This window comes from Euprymna scolopes, chromosome 43 (genome assembly GCF_053919585.1).
Source record: "Euprymna scolopes isolate OS-2025 chromosome 43, ASM5391958v1, whole genome shotgun sequence".
Classification (NCBI taxonomy): domain Eukaryota; kingdom Metazoa; phylum Mollusca; class Cephalopoda; order Sepiida; family Sepiolidae; genus Euprymna; species Euprymna scolopes.
This window is the reverse complement of record NC_136524.1, coordinates 48,571,757-48,583,685: the sequence shown is the minus strand read 5'-3', so window position 1 is coordinate 48,583,685 and position 11,929 is coordinate 48,571,757.

Here is an 11,929-nt window from a genome sequence, read left to right as displayed (position 1 = left end):
CATTTCTGTTGTTTTGATGATGTCTGCTTCCAGAAATCCCAAGTATTTGTAGCTATTATGCTCACCTACTGCTCTCATCCCTGTTTGATTGGGTAGTACCATACCTTTTGTTGCTTCCAGTTTTCATCTCCTCATGATAAGCAGTGCACACTTTTCCATAATTCCATTTAGCTATCCTGGCTGAAGATTCTGGTTGTTTTTATTAATGTCTCTAGTCCTTTCTTTGTTTTTGCAAACAGTTTCAGGTCATCCATGTACATTAGGTGGTTCATTCTTTTCACTAGGAGTTTACACACAGGCCATCATCAAAGAATGCTCTTTGAAAACAACCTGTGGTGTTCCCTGGAGTCTGAGTGACAACAAGTTTCCCCAGATTTCCAGTACTCACCACCTCTTTCAATAACCTTTGCAAATTAGTTTGCTCTACCATTGATTTCTTGTTGGTAGCGATTATTGGGTTTCACTGGAATTTGGATGGCAATAAGTTTTCCCAAGGTCCCAGTCCTCTTTGCACTCATTCAGTCGAGGTTTGGCTAGTGCTTTCTCGCCATCCTTCTTGACCTCTATGTGGTGTTTCTTTATGTTTTTGTTTTACTTCTATTGTAGTTTTTATATGTCCATTTAGCGTTTGATGCTCATGTGTATTTGCTTCTGAATTTATCCATTGTATCTTCTTAGTCACCTTTCTGATTTCAATCTCTCCTATTCTTTTTCCAAGTTTTTTTTGGGGGATTGCTCCTAGTGCTATTATTGGTGTTATCTTGACTTTCTTCGTCTTCCATATTCCTTTCAGCTTTCTGGACAGTTCCGTGCATTTGCTCTACTTCTTTTTCTCCTTGGTATTCACTCTGTGGTCTGCTGGAACTGCAAGATCTACAATTTGGTAGGACCTTTCCTTCTAGTTTATTATGACATCTACTCTTCTTGTTTGGAGGGTTTTGTACGTCCATGTTTTTGGGGTTTTTATTTTACAAAGGAGTCACCACTTATCAAGGTCCAGAGGCCACTAGAGGATAAGAGTTAATGAATATACAGTAGTCAAGGAGACAATATCGTAGTGGTGGGATCTTTCTATCGATCCGGTAGATATCTCACTGCTGATGCTATTCTCTATCTATATAAGAGCCAGGTACGCCCAAGGATGGAATACTGTTGCCACATCTGGGCAGGAGCTGCTAGAAAGGACTTGTCCTGCCTTGATAGAGTTCAAAATAGACTTCGTAGCCTCGTAGGAGATGTCCTTTTCTCTTCCTTGCAACCTCTATCTCACAGAAGAGATGTTGCGAGTGTGTCTCTGATGTATCGTTATTTTCATGGAAAGTGTTCGACTGAGCTTCAATCTATGGTCCCCTCTCGCCAAACTTTCACAAGAAACACTCGTCTAGCTGTAAACACTATCAATAATTCTCCCCACTCTTTATCTGTGTCTAAACCTAAACGTAGATTCCATGAACAAAGCTTCTTTCTTAGAACTGCACGCCTGTGGAATTGTCTTCCGTTTTCCTGCTTTCCGACTGACTACAATATGGTTGTCTTCAAGTCTAACGTAAATAAGTTCTTGATGAGCCGTTCCATATAAGTTATCAAATTTACCAAATTTTCATTACTAATGATTACTATATTGTCCAATTTCTACTGTACACTCTTTAACCCTTATCCTTGAGTGGCCTCTTGGCCTTGATAATGTGGTGATGCCTATGTAAAAAAAAAAAAATCATTAGCAGTGGAAATTTGGTAAATTGGATTACTTAATGGGAACGGCTCATCAAGAACTTGTTTATGTTGGACTTGAAGATGACCAAATTGTAGTCAGCTGGAAAGCAAGGCAACTGGAAAAGAGAGTTCGACAGGTGTGCAGTTCTAAGAAAGAAAGAAGCTTTGTTCATGGAATCTATGTTTAGGTTTAGGCACAGATAAAGAGTGTGAGAAATTATTGACAGTGATTTCAGCTAGATGAGTGTTTTTTGTGAAAGTTTGGCGAGGCGGGGGCCATAGATTGAAGCTCAGATGAGAACTTGTCATGAAAATAATGATAAAACAGAGACAGGCTGGCGAGGAAGAGAAGACATCCCATACTAGGCTACGAAGTCTATTTTTAACGCTGTCATGGCAGTACTCCATCTTTGGACATACAGGTAGAGAATTGCATCAGCAATGAAATATCTACTAGAGCAGTAGAAGGATCCCACTATTTTTCCAGTGACATTGGCAACAGATTTGATGTATGTGTTCCATTTCAAATCAGGAGTAAAGGTCAAGCCCAGAAGCTTGTCAAAACATGGAGTCTCCTTAAGACAGGAGTCATTAATTTCAATTGACACCAGACGGGGATGATGTAAAGATAGAAGCTTGGTTTTAGATGCATCAAAATTAACCAGCCATCTTTTCCCCCATCGTACCACGTGATCAAGATCAGAGGAGAGAGAATCAGAGAGAACTTTGTAATTTAAGGCCTTTGAAGTGTTGCCATAGATGGTAGTGTCATCAGCATAAATTTCTATGAATGATCTTAAGATGTGATTTGGGAGATCATTGATGTAGATCAGAGAGAGAGAGAGAGAGAGAGAGAGAGAGAGAGAGAGAGAGAGAGAGAGAGAGAGAGATAGTTGGGCCCAGGATAGTCTTCTGAGGGATTCTAATATCTGCCTATCAACTACAACTCCTATGAACCTATCAGAGAGAAATAATTTTATAATTGAGAAAATATTTCCAGCTATACTGTAGCGGGAGATCTTTTAAAGTAGGCCTTTATGACATACCCTTTCAAAGGCTTTTGATCTGTCAAGAGCAATTGCCCGAGAGAGGAAACCCCTGTCAAGAAATTTGCTAATCCTATGGGATATAACCATTCGCATATCTGCTGTAGCTCTAGCAGGACAGAAACCATATTGCATTTCACTAAGAAGGTTATTTTTACTGAGGTGGTTGATTACTTCACTATTTAACACAGATTCCAGCAACTTAATCATGATGCACAGGAAACTTATTGGTCTGTACTGAGAGAAAGATGAGCGATCACCAGAATACTTAAATACATGGCATACTGATGAGGTTTTCCAGGGTGTTGGAAAGCAATTCTTCTTAAGACAACACTTAAACAGCTTTGTAAGTACAGAAGCTAGTTCTGATTGAAGCTTTTTCAGCACTATAATTGGAATGCCGTCAGGGCCAGTTGCTTTACTACATTATACACAGATATTTGTATGTCGTATAGCGTGTTTTCAGATACAGGAGGAAATATGTGGGGGTTGGCGGCCCTGATTGAATAGGTTAGAATTAGCTGCAAAGTTCTTGGCAAAGGGTTTGGTTTTGTCTGATGCAGACGAGATTACTTCAGGTTCATTGATGATGGTTGGGATAGAGCACACGCTTCTGTTCAGGATCCTGTTTGCTATTTGCCAAAACTGGTGAGAACCAAGCTGCTGCTCAACTAATTTGGATTTAACGGACTGAGCATGAAAATCTCTCACGTTATTACTTTTTTACAGTGATTGCTGGCAGTCCTGGAAGCTTCTTTAGTCTCAGCACATCTATTACATGTGAAGCAATGGAAAAAGTGATTTCTGTGTGCAGTGGCAGTAGCACATTCTGGAAAGAACCACGATTGGCTGTTAGGTTTTTGCTGGAGTTGTTTGTCAGTCTATACCGACAATTAATCATTCCGCCAGGTCTGATACTATAGAGGACATTATTTTTAAACAAGGAAGGCAGAGGTAGATCTAATATAAATGTATAGAAGCTATCCCAGTTAGCCACAGAGTATCGATATACTGTACGATGGAGAGGTATATCCGAGGACTTATTACATTTTGTTTTTATCTTAACTGATACAACCGAGGGTCAGACGATCCTAGTGGAGACAAAATGAAGGGTGAACATAGCTGAGGGCAAGTTGTGAGAAAAAGGTCTACGAAACTTGCATACTGACCGTCAGTGTCAGGCACACGGATAGGTCCGTGAACAATCTGAGTTAGGTCATAAGCAATGGAGAAATCGTGAGAGAACCTCATCATCTGTCTTGTTTGAGTGGACTAACCTTTCCATATTGTGAATATTAAAGTATCCACAGACGTGAATGACCCATAGAATTTTGTTGCTTTCGTTTCAAATACTGCTGCCGGTTTGTGCTCGTACCAATTTGTCTGGGTGTTTGCATAATTGCCTGTGCATTACCTTCTCTACTTGATCACATCTCTTCTTGTATTCTTTTTGGAATAGTCGTCGTCATCGTCGTCATCGTCATCGTCGTCATCGTCGTCATCGTCATCGTCGTCGTCGTCATCATCATCATCATCATCATTGTCGTCGTCGTCGTCATCATCATCATCATCATCATCATCATCATCATCTCATTTTTATTTACATTTATACCTGCCCCTTGATTCGTGAAGTTTTTTTGGTCCCCTGACAAAAGGAGGGTGGACTGGTAAATTCGCCTTTGTCTGTTCGTCCATACGTCCATTCGTCCGTGTGTCTGTCCGCACTTTTCTCAATAATTGGGCTTCGGAATTTTTCAAAATTTTGCACCAATATTAAACATTATATGAGTAAAAAAGTAACAGAAAGAATTTTCTGGAAAAACTCCAGTTGCTCCCCTAGGGGGTGCCTTTTAGGTTAAAATGACTAAAATTGACACTTTTATGCTTATTTTAACAAACTAGTCAACTATAAAAATATTTAAACAAAAACATTTTAGTAATTAACATTTTCGAAAATATGCAACTTTAGTGCATACTAGAATACCTTCGACTTTTAACATAAAAAAAAAACCTATTTCAGATCGTACACTTCGGTTTGTTTTCGTTTTTGCTGCTTCCTCATCTTTTTCTAATCTTTTTTGCTATTTATTACATTGTTATTTCAATATCCCCCACTCTCTACCTGTGCCTAAATCTAAATGCAAATTCCATTAACAAAACCTCTTTCCTAGAACTGCTCGTCCGTGGAACTCTGCACTGCAGACCTGCTTTTCAGCTTACTACAACACAGTTGTCTTCAAGTCCAGTGTAAACAAGTTCTTGTTGAGCAGTCTCCTTAAATAATCGAATTCTACCCAATTTTCACCACTACCGATCACTACTCTATTGTTTCACTGACCCTCATACACTCATATCCTCGAGTGGCCTTCAGGCATTGATAAGTGGTGACTTTGTGAGGGGGGTGAGTGACTCTTTGATCTTTAAGTCTTCTCCTTTCTTTGGAACAGATTCCAATCTAGACTTATAAATAAATATGTAAATGTGCTTGTTTTTGGTATATTTTGAAAGTATTTATGGAATCATGTATATCTACTATATAAAATTAAGTTGGTAACATTCTCAAACAGAGACACATATCTGACAAATCGATATTCGATTCTAACTAGTCTGTTATTTACATAAATTATCAGTTTGTATCCTGTAGTTTAATATGCAATAATTTGCATATCAATGCGGCTTCACCCCCAAAATGACATTATAAAAAAGACTGAAATCGATAGGGCAGAGACAGTGACAGTCGAGTTCTTGGAACCAAATTTAACAGATTAGAATTTAGAATGTCGTACGAACGCTGACAAGAATGCTTTTTTTTAATTGCAAGCTATTTTGGCATGCAATGTAAAGTCAATGCGACCGAAACGAAAGTAGGATTTGTGAAAATTAGAAGCGTCAAGAAAAGAAAAGATAGACTATTTGCACCAAACTTTGAAAATTGAAAACCTCAAGAAATGGAAAGATTGAAATATGATTCAAGTTAGACTTTTTCTAATCGTCATCAGATAATGGCGAACTACGATTCAACTGACATTTTTTGTGTTTGAGAAGGTAATAAAGTCTAGCAGTGTTTGAGCAGCTAGGAATGTCTAGCAGTGTTTAAGAAGCTATTAAAGTCTAGCAGTGTTTGAGAAGCTAGTAAAGTCTAGCAGTGTTTGATAAGCTAGTAAAGTCTAGCAGCGTTTGAGAAGCTAGCAAAGTCTAGTAGTGTTTTAGAAGCTAGTAAAGTCTATCAGTGTTTGAGAAACTAGTAAAGTCTAGCAGTGTTTGAAAACTAGTAAAGACTAGCAGTGTTTGAGAAACTAGTAAAGTCTATCAGCGTTTGAGAAGCTACTAAAGTCTCATTGTGTTTGAGAAGCTAGTAATGTCTAGCAGTGTTTAAGAAGCTAGTAAAGTCTATCAGTGTCTTAGAAGCTAGTAAAGTCTATCAGTGTTTGAGAAACTAGTAAAGTCTAGCAGTGCTTGAGAAGCTAGTAAAATCTAGCAGTGTTTGAGCAGCTAGAAATGTCTAGCAGTGTTTGAGAAGCTACAAAAGTCTAGCAGTGTTTGATAAGTTAGTAAAGTCTAATAGTGTTGGAGAAAATTGTAAAGTCTTACAGTATTTGAGAAGGTAGTAAAGTCTAGCAGTGTTTAAGAAGCTACTAAAGTCTAGCAGTGTCTGAGAAGCTAGTAAAGTTTGGAAATGTTTGAGAAACGAGTAAAGTCTAGCAGTGTTTGGGGATCTAGTAAAGTCTAGCATTGTCTGAGAAGCTATTAAAGTCTAGCAGTGTTTCAGAAACTAGTAAAGTCTAGCTGTGTCTAAGCAGCTAGTAAAGTCTGGAAGTGTTTGAGAAGTTAGTAAAGCCTGGCAGTGTTTGAGAAGTTAGTAAAGTGTAGCAGTGTTTGAGAAGCCAGTAAAATCTAACTGTTTCAGAAACTAGTCAAGTCTAGCAGTATTTGAGAAACTAGTAAAGTCTAGCAGTATCTGAGAAGCTAGTAAAGTCTAACGGTGTTTGAACGACTAGTGAAGACAAGCAGTATTTGAGTGGCTGGTAAAGTGTAGCAGTATTTGAAAGGTTAGTAGTGCCTAGCAGTTTGAAGTTGATCTGATTACCGATCTTGGCACAGAGCTCTAAAATGATGTTTAAGGATCATGAAGGAATGTACTTTGATATGTATTGATTTGCATATCAATGAGGCTTCGCCCCCAAGAAGACATTATAAAAAAGACTAAAGTCGAGAGAGCAGGGCTGGCGCAGGCGAGTTCTTAAAACCGAATTGAACAGGTCGAAATTTAAAATGTTGTACGAACACTGACAAGAATCCTTTTTTCATTACATATTCTTTGCAATCAAAATTGAAAATCTAACCTATTCCTTAGATTATATATTCTATTCGGCGTGATAATTCCCTAATACACACTTCACAAGATTCACCATTCCTTATAATTAGATAAGTAACAGATATGATTCATCTAATAATCAATCGATATTAGGTTCTGACTAGCCATAAATTTAAGTAAATTATCAGTGTGTGTCCTTTGCAAACAAAATTGAGAAAAATGCTATGAAATAATATTTTATCTTTTAAATTGCAATAACAATGCTGTTTTTGTGTACGTTTTTCTGAAAATAAAATGTAAATAAAAAAAGCATTCTATACGCTTATTTGCTTTTTTAATATAAAAATTGCTTAATAATTTCATATGTTTATTTGCTTTCAGAAATTCAAAATCTATTGAACAAAAAATTTACTGTAGCAATATCAAATTTACGTTTTTCTAATGTGCCCATTTACTAAAGCATTTCAAATGCTTCAATAGATAAAAACGGAACCTGTTTTCTTATCATTCTTTCATTTTAAATAAAGATTTATTAATTTTGACCTTGCTTTCGTCTCCTCCAACTTATAACTTAGATCATTTTAATAATAATAAAGCATGTGGACCTGATCTCATCCCAGCTGTGCTAATAAAAAAGTGTGCTGCCGAAGTGGCTCCAGTTCTCTCCAAACTTTACAACAAATGCCTTAATGAATCTTGCTTTCCTGCCTGCTGGAAAACTGCTTCTGTAGTACCAGTTTTCAAGAATTCTGGTGAAAGAACTGACCCAGTAAATTATCGCCCCATTAGCCTCCTCCCACTTTTCGTCAAAATATTTGAGACCATAATTAACCAAGCTTTAGTCCATCACCTTACAGATGCTAAACTTCTGACCGACCAACAATATGGATTTAGGCAAACCCGTTCCACAGCAGACATCTTAACTGTAATCTCAGAACGTATATACCAGTCACTGGACAAAGCGGGGGAGAGTAGAGCGATAGCTCTAGATATATCTAAGGCTTTTGACAGGGTATGGCATGAAGATCTTCTCAAGAAAATCAGATTATATGGCATCACTGGAAGAATACATAACATAATTAGAGTCTTCTTAGATAAGAGAAAAATCCAGGTTGTCCTTGACGGTCATACATCAAAACAATATGATATAAATGCGGGAGTGCCTCAGGGGTCTATCCTTGGACCTCTGTTATTCCTAATATTCATAAATGACCTCCCTGACAAAATTGTCTGTGAGATGGGTATGTATGCTGATGACACCACACTCTATAACAGGCACGACAGGAAAACAAATGAACACATATCTAAGAAAATGGCAGAAACACTAGAAGAAGACCTCCAATCCGTAATGGAATGGGGACAAAAATGGATGGCCACCCTCAATGCTGCCAAGACTAAACTTGTTTCCTTCAATAATTACAAGAAACCTTCCCTACCGCCAATAGCAATGGCCAATGACTCTTTATCTGAAAGTACATCTTTTAAACATCTGCCACTCTCTTGCTCCTAAACAAGGTTCAAAAGAGAGTCGCCAAACTGATAGGTCCTGAACTGTCAGCTAAACTTCAGCCTCTGTCCCATTGACGAAAAGTTGCATCCCTCTGCCTGTTCTACATGTACTTTAACGGTGAATGCTCTGACAAACAGCAAGCACTTGTGCCCCCTTGACATAAATACTCCCAACAAACTCGACAAGCAGCTAAATCCCACCCCTTCACAGTAGAGATCCCTAGATGTAAGAGAGCCTTTTACTCCAGTAGTTTCTTCCCCAGAACCGCTAGACTTTGGAATTCCCTTCCGGGTCCCTGCTTCCCAACTGTACTGACATGCATAAGTTCAAGTGTAACGTGAACCGACATCTTGCTGCCCAACTTCCTACACAGTACCCCTGATGCTTATGTCCCTGATAGTAGCCCCCTACAACAAAGTGGCAATGTGCCTTGGTTGGGGTGAAAATGTAATATATATATATATATATATATATATATATATATATATATATATATATATATATATATATATATATATATACATTTATTATCATTTCATTAAAAAGTATATATTTAGTTGTTCATAGCAAATCAAACAGTCTTTAAAGTTATATGGATCTTTTGGAAAAAAAAAAAATGGTTATTGATATTTAGCATCCTCTCTCCTGCCCCTTCAATAAAAGATATTAAATGGCTACGAGTTTTTGTGGTAACTTCTTATGGCAGGTTTTTAAATAATGATACGAAAATTAGGTGATATATTAATATTTAAATAAGCTCTTGACAAAAGATGCGTCCAGGATAAATGTTTTCGCATGCTTCATTTCTTTTAAGGGAAATTTCTTTAAATAGTGTTTTTTATTCAAGAAGTTTGAAGAAAGGCTGGTTATGTGAAAATTTTCAAACACCATAATGCTTGAAATTGTTCAACCAGTCTTGAAACAATTGTAACTTACAATGAAATACACTTTTTGTTGCTATCAATTCCTTTTTTGAAGTCTTGGTTTTGTTAATACAGTATATATATATTTAAATATATATATATATATATATATATATATATATATATATATATATATATATATATATATATATATATATTAGCAGTTCAGCCCGGCATTGCTTGGGTCCTATGTATTGTTCATAACTTGCCCTACGTGTGAATACACTTTATGTAAGATTTCAAATGCTTAGACTTTGTCTGGGTAATTTCGTAGAGATCGCAAAGGTCAATTTTTTTTAAACTTTGAATCTTCATGCAAGCTGCCATTTTTCGTTTTTATTATTTTTACATCTCCCACATTTTTTTCACTCGTTTTTTTTTAAAGGACATGTAAATTTTTGCAATTTATGACAGGGTGTACTGATAAATCAGCAGGTAATTGGTAATTGGCCTAATCGGCCACTTTGCTGATTAATCGGTAATCGGCCGATTAATTACCTTTCTTTTTCCTATCAAATTTAAACCATTTTATCACTGTCACGTGACTCATCAGATAGCTTTGATGCATTAACATAGTAACTGCTAATTTAACTTAACATTTAATTAAGTGGCTGGCCAATATTATAGCTTTTTGCCTTTATTAAATAAAATTACAAAATACAAAGTACAATTTCCAATTCTGAAATGAATATAATTAAAACAATTAGATAAGAAAAACCAACTACAAAGTACAAATTCTTTAAGTAAATAACTATAAGCTGAAATTCTGCACCTCTACTGCCTTCTTTATTCTTGCTGCCTACCTCCTCTGCTCTGCTAGTCTCTTCAGTATTTAAAGTTCAATAAGTTGCAATGTAGAAACATTAGAGTTTCTCCATTCTCAGGACACAGCCGGTTCCTCCTAGGTTCATACACATTACCACTTATACTAAAGAGTCGCTCACTCTCTACAGATGAAGATGGTGTGCTTAAATATTTTGAAGCCAGTTTACTCAGCAGTGGTAATGTCTCTTGTATCTTCTTTCACCACTGAAATAGATCATCACCTCATGCGAGTAGTTGTAAAACTATGTAATAATCAAGCTTTTCTGTGCACTTAACCATAAGGGATTTACTTTTTTTTAGTTTAGATTGTGCTTTTTGCATTTCTGTTGTATTTGCAGTCTCCAGGTTTAACTCAGACCCCTACTTGCACTAAATTTTGATTTGTTACTGTAAACTTATTTCAGTCTAATTCATTAAACAGGCTTGCAAGAGGTACAGTTTTACGAGTATTTTCACTTTGATCTTCTTTACCCTCAACAGAGCTTGAAGAAGCTATCCTCAGTAGAAAGTAGAAGATGTAGAATCCAATTCTTAATATTATTTTCTGTGTGAGTCTTTGGAAATTTAAATTTTGATCTTAGATCTAGGACAGTAGACATACACAAGTTTTTATCATTTAGATAGGATGAAAATATTGTTTCCATTGATTCATTGAATTGTTCAACAGTGGTAAGGATTTCACTAAAGTCAGAAATATCAGAATTAGATTGGACAGCTTTTGAAAGAAATAACCTCAAAGCTAAATTTGTAGGTATTATCATCAATATGGTTGAAGTTCTGTGATTTGCTTCTTTGATGATTTCTTCAAATGGACTCAGTAACTGGGCAAATTTTTTGAACAAGCCCCATTGGTAAGTTGTTAAGGTAGGAATCTTATTATCAACAGCATACATTACAAAAGCTTTCCATTGTTCTAAATTGTTTTAGCATATAATATATTGAATTCGACCTTGTGGTCACATCTTGAATGAGTTTTTTTCCAAATTAAGCTGATCCTGTATTTCAGTTAATTTGTTAATTGCTAATAGAGAGTGATTAAAGTGAGAGACTATATTTCTGTTTGTTGTAATGATTGTCTTTACAGCCTGTTGGAAAAATAATTTATTAAAAGTTGCAATGTATGTATGAAACATGATAGTGATTCTAAACCACATTCCCCAGGCATCAGCAACCATATTTTCTCCTGAATCCCACAAAACTAAGAAAACTTTGAAGAATTCATACTCATTCAGAACATTGGGCAATTCTTCACTTATTCTTTACCTGTTTGTGTACCAAGAAAAGGCACAACTCTAAGCACAGCTCTGCACTGTTCAAAAATCATTTGAAACCCAATGACCTGTCAAACTCAGAAAGGGAGCATTATCTGTTGTAGTTGTCCAAATGTCTGTAGTCCATGAAATGCTACTAATAATTGAATTTTTGTTTTACTTTTTTTAAATATATGTGGAATTATTTTGCAGTGAAATACTTTTCAATGGAATGCCATAATTTGGACAACGTTTTGCAGTAATAAGCCTATTAAATCCAATGTCAGATGTTACAGAATATGGTTGAATATCAACAACAATCATTTCTCTTATGAGATAGTGGATCT